A 12,529-nucleotide genomic window follows, 5' to 3' on the forward strand; every position below is an offset into this window, starting at 1 on the left:
TAAAAAAAAACCTAAAAGTTCAAATCACCCCCCTTTTACCCCATTGAAAATTAAAGGGTTAAAAAAATAAACACATATTTGGTATCGCCGCGTTCAGAAATGCCCGATCTATCAAAATATAAAATCAAATAATCTTATTGGAATTTTTTTTGCCACTACGCCGTTTACCAAACGCCAAAATTACGTTTTTTGGTCGCCACAGGTTTTACACAAAATGCAATAACAGGCGATCAAAACGGAGCATCTGCGCAAAAATGGTACCAGTAGAAACGACAGCTCGAGACGCAAAAAATAAGCCGTCACTGAGCCATAGATTCCAAAAAAATAAGAACGCTACGGCTTTCGGAAATGGCACAAAACGTGCTCCACTTTTACTGGACAAGCTTGTGAATGTTTTTAACCCCTTAGATACAAGTTAACCTATGCATGTTTGGTGTCTACAAACTCGCACCGAACTCAAGCATCATACCCACACATCAGTGTTACCATATAGTGAACACCGTGAATAAAACATCCCAGAAACTATTGTGCCATCACACTTTTTTTGCAGTTTTTCCACACTTAGAATTTTTTTGCTGTTTTCCAGTACACTATATGTTAAAATTTATGGTTTAATTTAAAAGTACAACTCGTCCCGCAAAAAACAAGCCCTCATATGGCAAGATTAATGGACAAATAAAAAAAGTTACGGCTCTCGGAAGAAGGGGTGCAAAAAACAAAAACGGAAAGTGCTCTGGGGCTGAAGGGGTTAAAGAACACAAGGTTCAGTTCACACTAGCATTTTTTTCCATTTTGTTTGGTTTTCCAGTATTTTTGATGGCAAGAATAGATCAGTCAGGAATTATGCGAAGACTCATGGAATCACAGAGGAATCATGACAGACAACCTTTACAAATCAATTTATTTTTCCAGTATTTCTGGGGATCTATTAAAAGAGGATCTTCAGTAAAATATGACTTTTCATAGGAATTGGGGTGCTCGATGCACCATTGGCTTTAGGCCTATACAGGGAGGACCAGAAGTATGGATACACCCTGATAAAATGGAGGTGGTTGCTGATATCACCTTCCCGTTTGTGGCATATTAGTACATGGGAGGGGCCAAACATTTGAGGCCGGGTGACGCCCATGGCGGCCATCTGTAAAGCCGCCATTTTAAATTCAACTTTACTTTTTCCAATGGGAAGGGGTCATGTGATACATCAAACACAGAGAATTGCACAAGAAAAACAATGGTGTGCTCATTTTTAATGTAGCTTTATTCATTATCGAGCTATTGACACGTTTGTGACCTCGAGCAACGACCGTAACCCACTAAAAGATGTGCTCAGAGTGCTACCCATTGTGTTGAATTGTCAACACGATTCTCTTCTCCCACTCTTGACACACCGAGAGCAATACCGCAGATCCAGGATGTGGGGTACCTGAAACAACGGATACAGGATGCCTGAGGTAGCATTTCTTCTGCGGTATTGTTCTCGGCAAAAAGAGCAAAAGGCAATGCGGTTCTGTCCTACTTGGACCTTAGTCAATGCCTGACTAAGGTGCAAGTAGCACAGAAATCGTTTTCCTTTTGCTCTTCCTATGCCTTTGTACCTTTCAGCCTATTCACCTTGTTTTTATGGATTAATAGTCTTTCGTAGTTTTATGGACTTTTGAATGCCGATATCTCTTTTTTGATATGTAATATAAATGGCGGCGCCCTAGGCTGTAGTCCATTTGCTCTGTGGTTATGGAACAATGACTGGCTATGTGCCCAGGGCCATGATACTTTTTCACCATCGACCTCTCGACCGTCTGGTATCTTTCTTCAAAGCTCACCAGGTCATCAGCATTCTGGGAGTCTTCCTGGGCAACCCAGGACTGCATCTGCTTTGCAAGGGAGTGAATGAATCGATCAATGGCAACTCAGTCCATCCTCTGCGCTGGGGTGGAGGACTCTGGCTGCAACCACTTTTCTACTAAATGCAACAAGTCAAATATTTCAGAGTGGGGAGGTTTGTCACTGTGATACGCTCAGTGATGCACCCATTGCTATGACAGTTAATCACGCCTAATCTATCCAATATCTCCGTTTTTAATTTAGCATATTCTTTCATGTCCTGCAAGGCCAAGTCATAATAGACTTTTGTGGCTCTCCGCTTAGCTATAGCGACAGCACCTCTGCCCACTGCTCCAAAGGCAGTTTCTCCCATTCATTTCAAACACCGTCAAATACACCTCAATATTGTCCCTCACTGTCATAATTGCATAGCTTTCCTTACCGCCTTCCGGACGTGTGAGTCATCACCTTGATTTGGGGGTGGGACAGTCGCCTGGCCACGGACTACCTCTGCGAGGAGTTAGACCTGTTGCAGCAATAGTTTTCCTCCTGAGCTTACTGCTGTATATTGGCCTGTATCAGCTGCTTGATTAGTTCCTCCATGCTGTCCAAACTTATCGAGGACATGCAGATTGTCTGCAGCTTTCACATGTGCTCCCTGGGAATATTACCCTCACTTCTAGCACGAACTATGGTATTACAGCTCACTTGGGTGCGTGTTGAGGTAGACACAGGAACCAATTCTATTTAACCCCTTAACGACCTTGGACGTACTGAGTACGTCATGGTCACATGGTGCTAAACGACCCATGACGTACTCAGTACGTCCTGGCGAAATCGCGGTCCCGGAGCCCCTGGGAGTGAAATTTGTTTACCTAAACGGTGGATTCGGGAAGGAGGGGACCTCTGCCTGACCTCAGGAGGGGTGGTGCCTCCTCCCCGAACCTACAGAGGCTGTGATTGGCTGACGAACGCCGCTCAGCCAATTACAGTCACTGTAATGTGTCAGCCATTGAAAATGGCTAACACATTGCAATCCAGCCATAATCAGTGCTGCTGTAGCACTGATGACTGGCTGGAGCTGGGTGAACTTTGTTTCACCCGCCCCCAGCTCTGATTGGAGAGACCGGCCTTGTGACCGATCTCTCCCAATCACTGTGGATCTTGTGCCGTCACCGCTACCCTCAGCTTCACTCCGTCCGTGAAAGCTGATGAGAGCGGTCGCTGCAGGTGCCCATCGGTAAGTTATAGCACCCCCCATCCCCCGCCGCTCCCCGCCGAGATTCCCCGCCGAGATCCCCCGCCGCTCCCCCCGCCGCTCCCCCGCCGAGATCCACCGCCGCTCCCCCGCCGAGATCCACCGCCGCTCCCCCGCCGAGATCCCCCGCCGCTCCCCGCCGAGATCCCCCGCCGCTCCCCGCCGAGATCCACCGCCGCTCCCCGCCGAGATCCACCGCCGAGATCCACCGCCGCTCCCCGCCGAGATCCACCGCCGCTCCCCGCCGAGATCCACCGCCGCTCCCCGCCGATCCACCGCTGGTCGCCACGCCGCTTTACACGCCGCTGTCCCTGCCCGCCACGCCGCTGTTCCCGCCGCTGTCCCTGCCCGCCGATCCACCTCTGCTGCCCGCCACGCCGCTGTCCCTGGTCGCCACCGTCCCCTTTCAGTCGCACCCACCTTTTTCAGCCGCCGCTGCACCCGATCGGCCGCCGCCTCCATCGGCTGCCACTGCACCTAATCGGCTCCCCCCCTCCATGTGCTGCCTCCCCTCCCCCCCTCCATGTGCTGCCTCCCCTCCCCCCCCTCCATGTGCTGCCTCCCCTCCCCCCCTCCATGTGCTGCCTCCCCCCCTCCATGTGCTGCCTCCCCTCCCCCCCCCTCCATGTGCTGCCTCCCCTTCCCCCCTCCATGTGCTGCCTCCCCTTCCCCCCTCCATGTGCTGCCTCCCCTCCCCCCCTCCATGTGCTGCCTCCCCCCTCCCCTCCCCCCCCCTCCATGTGCTGCCTCCCCCCTCCCCCCCTCCATGTGCTGCCTTCCCCCCCTCCATGTGCTGCCTCCCCCCATGTGCTGCCTCCCCCCATGTGCTGCCTCCCCCCCATGTGCTGCCTCCCCCCCATGTGCTGCCTCCCCCCCATGTGCTGCCTCCCCCCCATGTGCTGCCTCCCCCCCCATGTGCTGCCTCCCCCCCCATGTGCTGCCTCCCCCCCCATGTGCTGCCTTCCCCCCCATGTGCTGCCTTCCCCCCCATGTGCTGCCTCCCCCCCATGTGCTGCCTCCCCCCCATGTGCTGCCTCCCCCCCCCATGTGCTGCCTCCCCCCCCATGTGCTGCCTCCCCCCCCATGTGCTGCCTCCCCCCCATGTGCTGCCTCCCCCCCATGTGCTGCCTCCCCCCCATGTGCTGCCTCCCCCCCATGTGCTGCCTCCCCCCCCATGTGCTGCCTCCCCCCCCATGTGCTGCCCCCCCCCCATGTGCTGCCTCCCCCCCCCATGTGCTGCCTCCCCCCCATGTGCTGCCTCCCACCCCCATGTGCTGCCTCCCCCCCCCATGTGCTGCCTCCCCCCCCATGTGCTGCCTCCCCCCCCATGTGCTGCCTCCCCCCCCATGTGCTGCCTCCCCCCCCCATGTGCTGCCTCCCCCCCCATGTGCTGCCTCCCCCCCCCATGTGCTGCCTCCCCCCCCCATGTGCTGCCTCCCCCCCCATGTGCTGCCTCCCCCCCCATGTGCTGCCTCCCCCCTCCCTCCATGTGCTGCCTCCCCCCCATGTGCTGCCTCCCCCCCTCCCATCAGACTCTGCCCCCCTCCCTGATCTGCTGCCTGCTCTCTCCCATCCTTTTCACCCTCCTTCATCTGCTGCCTCTTCTGTCTGCTGTGATTCTGCTGCCTAGATCCATCCTGTAAGGTAGGTATCCCCATCTCACCCCCCCATCCTCTGCCGCTCCTCCATCCGCTGCGCCATTTCCCATCATCCATCCGCTGCGCCCTTTCCCATCCTCTGCCGCTCCTCCACCCCGCTGCGCCCTTTCCCATCTTCCATCCGCTGCGCCCTTTCCCATCTTCCACCCGCTGCGCCCTTTCCCATCTTCCATCCGCTGCGCTCTTTCTCATCTGCCGCCCCGCCCTCTCGCATCGCATTATCTAGCGCAGTTGCTCGCTTCCAGACTGCAGTGGATGATGCGATACGAGACTCGTGCATTGCTCTCACGTTTGGCACTGGTCTTAGTGGCAGGCGCTCTTTTTTTTTTTTTTTTTTTACTGATGTCTGTATTTTTTATTTCGCCAAACTAATTTTTTTTGTATGGGGGGGGGGGCTAGTTTCCAAAATGGGATCACATGTGGGGGAGCTCCATTGTTTAGGCACCTCAGGGGGGTCTCCAAATGAAACATGGCGTCTGCTAATAATTCCAATCAATTTTACTGTGAAATGGCGCTCCTTCTCTTCTGAGCCCCCGCCGTACGCCCAAACAATTGATTTCCACCACATATGAGGTATCGTCGTACTCAGGAGAAATTGCACAATACATTTTATGGTGCATTTTTTTCTGATACCCTTGTGGAAAAAAAGCTACCTGTTTGAAAAAACAATTTTGTGGTAAAAAAAGAATAAAATATTTTCACGGCTGAACATTACAAACGCTTGTGAAGCCTCAGGGGTTCAAAGTGCTCACTAAACAGCTAGATAAATTCCATGAGGGGTCTAGTTTCCAAAATGGGGTCAATTGTGGGGGAGCTCCATTGTCTTAGGCACTTCAGGGGGGTCTCCAAATGAAACATGGCGTCCGCTAATAATTCCAACCAATTTTGCTGTGAAATGGCGCTCCTTGCCTTCCGAGTCCTGCCGTGCGCCCAAACATTTGATTTCCACCACATATGGGGTATCTGCGTACTCAGGAGAAAATGCACCATAAATTTTATGGTGCATTTTTTCCTGATACCCTTGTGATAAAAAAAGCTACCTGGTTGAAGCAACAGTTTTGTGGTAAAAAAATTTTTTTTTCTTTTCACGGCTCAACGTTATAAACTTCTGTGAAGCCCCCAGGGGTTCAAAGTGCACATCAAACATCTAGAAAAAATATTTGAGGGCTCTAGTTTCCAAAATGGGGTCATTTGTGGGGGAGCTCCATTGTTTAGGCACCTCAGGGGGTCTTCAAACCCGACATGGCGTCCGCTAATGAGTGCAGCTAATTTTGCACTCAAAAATTCAAATTGCGCTCCTTGCCTTCCGAGTCCTGCCGTGCGCCCAAACATTTGATTACCACCACATATGGGGTATCTGCGTACTCAGGAGAAAATGCACGATACATTTTATGATGCATTTTTCCTGATACCCTTGTGAAAATACTAATTTTTATGGCTAAAGTAACATTTTTGTGTTAAAAAAGTAAAATTTTCATTTTTTCGTCTACATTGCTTTGGTTGCTGTGAAGCTCCTAAAGGTTAATAAACTTCTTGGATGTGGTTTTGAGCAGAGTGAGGGGTGCAGATTTTAGAATTGGGTCACTTTTGGGTATTTTCTGTCGCCTAGGTTTCTCAAATCACTCCAAATGTGATGTGGTACCTAAACAATTTTTTTTTGTAAATTTTGTTGGAAAATGAGAAATTGGTGATGAACTTTGAACCCTTCTAACTTCCTAACGGATTTTTTTTTTTTTCAAAAATTGCGCTGGTGTAAAGTAGACATGTGGGAAATGTTATTTAGTAACTTTTTTGTGTGACATATTTCTCAGATTTATGGGCATAAAATTTCAAATTTTGAAAATTGCAAAATTTTCAAAATTTTCGCTAATTTCCGAAATTTTCACAAATAAACGCAAAACATATCGGCCTAAATTTACCACTGACATGAAGTACAATATGTCACGAAAAAACAATGTCAGAATCGCCAGGATCCGTTGAAGTGTTCCAGAGTTATAACCTGTCAAAGTGACACTGGTCAAAATTGCAAAAAATGGCCGGGTCTTTAAGGTGAAAACAGGCTGGGGGCTGAAGGGGTTAAATGTCGGCTGGTTTATTCCATATTCATAAACCACTCCACAGGATAAACCTTAATGCACTTTTTCCAGGTACAAAGTAATGAACAATAATGTAAAATAAACAGTTTGTAGGTACTGCGGGGTCTGCATACTCAGGATAGTGTCCAACTCTTTAACAGAAGTTATATCTTTGAAGGTCTGCACACCTCCACACACATACACAGACTGAGACTACAGGTCTTCATTTTAATTGAAGTACCACACCCAGGGTGGGGATATGGGGGCAGTCATTCCCAGCCATCCCTCTGGCTGCTCGTAAACCCAGCCTTTTCAACCCTCTAAGCATTTAACATGCTGGAGCCTGCTCTCAGGCTTTCATTACCAAGGCTATCAACCTCGATTATACATATTTCCTTCCAGGAATCTCCCAATGACCTTCTTACACTGTGTAGAAAAAATTGCAATGTACGTATAGAAAACTCACAAATCGATTAATACACGAGTTTTGGTCAATATAATTGGCACCTTAGACTGTTTATTATAAAAAAAAAAGTCACTATCTCTTAAAATAATTGGATATGTATCAACTGTGTATCCAGTAGCATAAATAGTCTGATTTGTAACTTGGACCCTACCTACATATTGGTCTGATGTATAGGACTTTTTCGCATTCTAGATCCTATAATGATGTGTCCCTCACCACCACTCACAAGGTGATAATGTCCTCCATCTTGGCCCCATTCTGTAAAAATGTTTCTCATCATGGACCCCTTCCCACAATAATGTAGGGGACATATCCTGGTATAATGTCACCCTTTTTAGGCTCATTCCAATAAAAATGTCCCCCATTTTGGGCTCCTTCCAGTAATTAATTCCTCTGTTCTGTTGCACTTCAACACTTTAAAAAAAATATAAAAACAATTCATATCTTCCCCTGCTCATATGATGTGCTGTGACTTCTTCCATATCCAGCGCAGATGCCAACATTTCACTTTGTGAGCCCTGCGCAAAAGAGTCTCAGTGGGCCCCATACACACACAGACTTGCACAAACGTACAGCTACATACAGCTTTGCCAAAAATTAAGAGACCACTTTTAAATTTTCAGTTTTTCTCTTTATAGGTATATTTTTGAGTAAAATGTAAATTGTTCTTTTATTCTATAAACTACTGACATGTCTCAGAATTTCCAAGCAAAAAATGTATTTTTTTTTCTGAAAATGAGAAATGGTCAACATAACAAACAAATGCATTGCTTTCAGACCTCACTGCAAAGAAAACAAGATCATAATCATTTAGAAACAACAATACTAATGTTTTAACTCAGGAAGAGTTCAGAAATCAATATTTTGTGGAGTAACCATGATTTTTAATCACACCTTTCATGCGGGGTGGCCATGACAGGGTTTTGATGTGGTGGCCCTTCATCCACACATTGATTGACCTAGCTGTGTGGCATGGCTTATTGTCCTGCTGGAAAAAAACAGTCCTCAGAGTTGGAGAACGTTGCCTGAGCAGAAGGAAGCAACTGTTTTTGCAGGATAACCTTGTATGTGGCTTGATTCAAACGCCCATAGCAAAAATGTTTGTTGAATTTTCTTTACCTAATTTTCAGCTTTGCCCAACACCTGGTCGCCTAATGGTTAGACGGAGACCTGGAGAGGCGTACAAGCCACAGTGTTTTGCACCCACTGTGAAATTTGGTGGAGGGTCGGTGATGATCTGGGGATGCTTCAGCAAGGCTGGAATTGGGCAGGTTAATCTTTGCTAAGGACGTATGAATCAAGCTGCATACAAAGTTATCCTGTAAAAAAAGTTGCTTTCTTCTACCCAGGCAATGTTCTCCAACTCTGAGGACTGTTTTTTACAGCAGGCCAATGCGCTATGCCACACAGCTAGGGCAATCAATGTGTAGATGAAGGACTACCACATAAAAACCCTGTTATGGCCAGCCCAATCTCCAGACCTGAACCCCATTGAAAACCTCTGGAATGTAATCAAGAGGAAGATGGATAGTCACAAGCCATCAAACAAAGAAGAACTGCTTACATTTTTGCACCAGGAGTGGCATAAGGTCACCCAAAAGCAGTGTGAAAGTCTGGTTGAAAGCATGCCAAGACGCATGAAAGCTGTGATTAAAAATCATGGTTATTCCACAAAATATTGATTTCTGAACTCTTCCTGAGTTAAAACATTAGTATTGTTGTTTCTAAATGATTATGAACTTGTTTTCTTTGCATTATTTGCGGTCTGAAAGCAATGCATTTTTTTTTTTGTTATTTTGACCATTTCTCATTTTCAGAAAATAAATACAAAATTTATTGCTTGGAAATTCGGGGACATGTTGTCAGTAGTTTATAGAATAAAAGAACAATTTACATTTTACTCAAATATATCTATAAAGAGAAAAATCAGAAAAACTGAAAATTTGGAAATGGTCTCTTAATTTTTGCCAGAGCTGTATTTGAAGACAAATTCACAAATGTACTTTACATATAAAAATAAATAATTATATATGCTGACTTAAATAGATATACACATCATACAGGTATATACACACAGACACATTTACAGATATTTTTAATATGGGGAAGTCGGCAGCAAGCCTCGCTCACCTCCCACTTGTCTCCCGTCCATCTGGTCCAACATAATGGGATTGACTGTAATTGAGGCTCGTGTACAAAAAAATCTGATAAATATATGAGGTATTGGTTGATATTTTGGCCAAAATACGCAAGTTCACAACCCACATCAAGGGTCCTCATTGTTTTGTGAGTCGCTATACTAAAATTAAAAGTAAATTAACAGAAAAAGGAATTAAAATTCCCCACAATTTCCTAAAGTCAATATAGCACAAAAAAAAAGGGGGGGGGGGCAAAAGGGCAACAGTATTTATCTGCCTGGGACACAGAATCTAATGCAGTAATAGGATACAGCAGCATCCTTGATAAAGATGGAGGTAATAATGATGCAAAACACTGAGGGGGCAACCACTCACAGCCTACCAATTCATGGAGGGGGTGATTGCTCAGTATTAACATTGCACACATAAAGCTTGTAAAGGTGCTGTTCACACATATGAAGTGCATAGTGCCTGGCTTACAGCCTATTAGTGATGGCCATAGTATTACATTAGGCGGGCTGCGGGCTACACAGCATTCTATCATTGCACACCACCATCACAGACACCTTAGTTTACAAGGCCAACATAGAAGGCCTTGGCTGAATCCTACATAAAAAGCGATATAACTAGTTAAAATATATATAATAAATTTCTGTGGCATTGGTTGATATTTTGGCCAAAATACACAAGCTCGCAACCCACGTCAAGGGTCCTGATTATCTTGCGAGCCCTATCTAAAATTAAAAGCAAATCCACAGAAAAGGGAATTAAAATTGCCCATAAATTCAGTATAGCAAAAAAAATATTCTTTCTGTTGCTTTGCTTTTAATTCAACCTTAAAAGGGCTTTCTCACAAACAAAGATTATTTTTCCAAGATCTATTGATTAAAATGAAAAATTCCAATTGGATGTGTTTAAAAAAAAGTTCCTGTGCTGCGATAATCTTATAAATGTGTCCCTGCTATGTACTGTGTAATGGATGTCTGGCCGTGCAGCGACACGGTCTAATCATACTATATCTCCTGAGTAGAGGAGGGAACAAAACAGTATAAAGACAATACAAAACAGAATCACAGCTGATTCTTTTTGTGAGGTAAAACATTTCCCTGCTTGTATTTTAAAAAATGTATTACCTCAAAGAAAGAATAATTAGTGATCCAGTGCTGTAATGTTTGTATACTTTTTTACTTCCTCCTCAGCCCAGGAGTATGATCAGACCATGTCACTTCACGATCAGACATGCCCATTACATAGTACATAGTGGGGACATGTATATAGGAGTATCTCAGCACAGGAATATTTTTTTTAATTATATCTAATTGTGGAACTTATTATTATTCCAAGATCTATTGATTTAAAATTAATGTTAAAATTAAGTTTGCTCATGGGAAAACCTCTTTACCTAACTAAAGCTTTTTCCCCCCCTTAAATGTTGGAATCTGTCTAAGGACGTCAGCTTAAAAAGGCTTCCCCGGCATAGACTTGGAGTACAGCACTCCATTCCTGCTGGTCTCAAAGGAACCCCGGCCTACACCCTTGAACCTGAATGCAGAGACAGTTTCATAGTTTTAAGGTTGAAAGACAAAAGTCCATCAAGTTCAACCTAAAAGCTAATGTGTTGATCCAGAGGAAGGCAAAAACCCCATGAGGCAGATGCTAATTGCCCCAAATCAGGGGAAAAATTCCTTCCCGACTCCACATATAGCAATCAGACTAGTTCCCTGGATCAACGTCCCATAACAAAATCTAGTACCATTAACCTGCAATAATATATTATTCATGAAATGCACATATGCCATCCATGAATGTTTTTTTTTCTCTAGTCACCCTCCACAACAGCACACAGGAGGTTATCTCTCCACCCTAATAGGGACAGGAAACACAAAGAGATTAAATAACCCTCCCCACCTCCCATCTCCAGTGTTGTTTCCTGTCCCTAAGGGGCACGAAGAGATTACCAGTGGTGCTTCCATGGCCGGTGATGAGAACTCCTCTATGAAGAATTGTTATGCCTGACCGGGCAGCTTAGGTCGGAGCTCACCCGCTTCCTCCTTCGTTGCTGCTTCCATCTCTTCTGGACTCTGGACCTGCCTGCTCCACCTGTACCTCTCTGATGTAAAGTGGGGCAGGCTGAGTCGCTGGAGGCCTCTCTGAGCTCTTCGGCACCACCTCCTCTCCTCGCTCAGCGGCTGTGGGGCACGGAGCAAGGGACGTCACAGGGCGAGCTTTGACAACATCACTTCCTGCATCATGCGTTCCACTGTGGAATGCACGCGCTGTGTACAGCTTCGCTGTGGCACAGCGCTCGACTCTCTTGTGGCTTGCACCTCTCCCACCATCAGGAAGAAGGGGAGTCAACCACTGGGTGGGTTTTCTGGCGCTGGAATCTAGATTTCTATAAAAGACCCTGGATTAGGAGCACCCTATGGTTGGACTAGGATGGAGAGAGACCGCTCATCCCACTCTGCGTTTGTGGAGCTCAGCGTTGTCCCCAGTTTAGTAAGTGGACTGCAACTTGGGGAGGGTCGTGTTATTTGTATAACACATTCAGACTCTTATGTACATAGGAGTTCTCTCCTCCCTTTGGAGCAGGCATTTATGTCCTCTTCTCTCCCCCTTAGGGAGAAAAGAACCCTGCACCTAAGAAGGAGAAATTTTCGGGCTGCAAGTGTGTTATGTGTGTGAGGAGGCTTCTCCAAGGCCATGATAAGAAGTTATACCAGAATTGCACGGATCAGGTAGTCAGAGAGGAACAGCCATCCTTTATTGAGGAGATTAGAACTCTGGTACGTCAGGAGGTGCAATCCTCTATAACATCCCTCTCCCAACCTTCCCCCACCGCAACCCAAGCACCTAAGAAGAGTAAACTTGTTCCTATGGAAGAGTTGGATTCAAACTCTTTAGAAGGCCCGTCTTCACTACTGAATGATATTCTAGAGGAAGAGGAATTGGCATCAACAGTAGATGAACCTGATCATAAGAAGTATTTCTTCGCAGCAGAAGACAAGGAAAAACTACTGGGAGCGGTGCGTGACACTATGGGGGTGGAAGAAGAGAGAGCAGCGAGATCAGTGCAGGATGAAATGTTTGGGGGTCTGAAACCCCGAAAGAAG

The sequence above is a fragment of the Anomaloglossus baeobatrachus genome, chromosome 2, assembly GCF_048569485.1.
Source record: "Anomaloglossus baeobatrachus isolate aAnoBae1 chromosome 2, aAnoBae1.hap1, whole genome shotgun sequence".
Taxonomy (NCBI): domain Eukaryota; kingdom Metazoa; phylum Chordata; class Amphibia; order Anura; family Aromobatidae; genus Anomaloglossus; species Anomaloglossus baeobatrachus.